This window comes from Trachurus japonicus, chromosome 8, assembly GCF_045865225.1.
Source record: "Trachurus japonicus isolate A0001 chromosome 8, Traja_1.0".
Taxonomy (NCBI): domain Eukaryota; kingdom Metazoa; phylum Chordata; class Actinopteri; order Carangiformes; family Carangidae; genus Trachurus; species Trachurus japonicus.
In genome coordinates this window covers 2,618,307-2,620,388 of record NC_140914.1, presented here as the reverse complement: position 1 = coordinate 2,620,388, position 2,082 = coordinate 2,618,307, and positions in this window count along the sequence as shown.

Sequence of the window (2,082 nt, the reverse complement as noted above, 5' to 3'; positions counted from 1 at the left end):
CGTGGCCGCGCAGCAGGGGGAGGCGTCACAGATGAAAATGTCCCGCTGAAGGTGCGCTGGAAGCTCGCCACCTCAAACCAGGTCTACTCTCAGCGCAGCAGGTGCAGTGGAAGTTTGGCTGACTGACCTGCAGTGCACACACATCACCAAGACCTCGCAGGCAGATTTCCACAGTTCCAGGCACATTTCAATGCAATAAATATCCACAATAACCACTATTTAATGCAACTAATGGAATCAACACGTGAATTTATATCTATATAGATTGTCCCGTCACATCTGACGTCAGATTAAAGCGGAGATCAAAGGCTGTCGGCGCGTAATGGAAACTCCACCTGAATTAACACAGCAGGGACGAACTGACACTGATAAGCAGCTGCGGATGTCCCAACAGCAGGACTGTCAGGGTGGATGACTGCATTTTGCTGCCGTGTTGAGATACGCACTGTGCCGTTGTGATGATCCGCTTTATTTATTTATTTATTTACTTATTAATTTAATAGAGGGCGAGCGACCGCGTCGTCACGCAGCCGTAATGAAAAACAAAACACAAATCATCATCTCTCTTAGCCCACCACAACAGCCTCGGTGTCAGATAGTCAGTATATAGCCTATACTCAGCATCTCTCATCACAGAAAAAAAAGGAGGACAGACAGAGAGAGAGAGCGTCCTTTATGCTGATTTCATCCCGCATGGTGTTTGTTTATGTTGTGATTAGTGTACACCTCTCATCTGTCTTACACAGGGAATAATAAATTGAATTGAATATATGTGAGTTTCTTTATTAGTTTATTAGTTGTTGTTTTTTACACTGGGCAGCGGTTCTCAGTGTATCAGATCAAACCTGATTAAGGATATTAGTAAACTCATTATTCGGTCACTCTGAGCTCGGACCTCCGGACCAAAACAGCTGTTTCCTCCTGGGAGAGGTTCGGCCACTGGCGTCGCTGTCTCCTCCGTCCATGTCAAAGTATAAAAAATGACAAACTTGCAGCGCGCATTTAAAGGTGAGGAGAGGAGCTCATTTGATTGGTGAAGATCCGAATCGGCCTTTCTCTCCTCCTGTCTCCCTCCCGCCCTCTCTCCTCCCCCTTTGCCGTTTGCGCCGGTAGGAGGGACGAGGGGTGGGCTTGCGCTGGCCTGGATCGGACTGCGCTGCTCACCAAACTTGCGAAATGGACCTGGACACGCCAAGTTGGTGTGGCGAAGCTGCGCTGAGCTTAGACTTCGCTCGGTCTAGGAAACTAGGGCCCTAAGTGTACACTTTTTTTCAGTGGTTAGGGTAATGATTAGGAGGTTAGGGGGGTGAGTCCAAGTTATTTGAGTATGCTATATTTTTAACCCTCTAGGCGCCGAAGTTGCATTATTGCGACAGGCAGCATTCCTGGATAAAACAGCCCATATCTTTGAATCTACAGCCATATGTTGTTACCGCTTGGTACCACTAGTTGGCAAACACGTTCAGCTTCAATCCTGACGTCATTTGTGGGTGTGTTTTTAATGCAAAATATCTGAGAAAAAAAGAGTTTGTCTGGAGCTCTCGGAGCCAAACAGGAAGGGATCTTCAGGTCTTGAGAAACATTGTGTGAACTGTCACATCTGCTTACGTTTTTGACGTTCGTAAAAAGGTGGATAGGGCCCTGCCATCAGTCAATGGTTAGGATCAGACCCCTGACACAAAATAACACACTTAGGGGGGCTGCCGGTGGGCCATCCTACCACCAGGCTTAACAATTATTCTGGGGGAAATCGTGGCTTATTATGATTTCATAATAAAAAAAGTCACATATATCTTTGCAGAAAATTTTAAAATGTTGCTGATGTCATCGGAAAGCTGTCATGGGAAAGCTGATGTCATTGGAAATCTGCAAATGATGAGGTCCACCACTCTGTCTCAACAGAAATAAGCGTAAAAGGAGAGGGAGGAGATGGGCGTTGAGGGAAGGGGATGGAGAATGAGAATGGCGAATGATTGGCCAGTGTTAGAGGCTACGCAATTATATTTTTCATTTTCACAGTGGACTGTTGCAGTTACATTCAGCAGTTGCTGCAAGTTTACAGTTGGAAAATGTAATTTATTG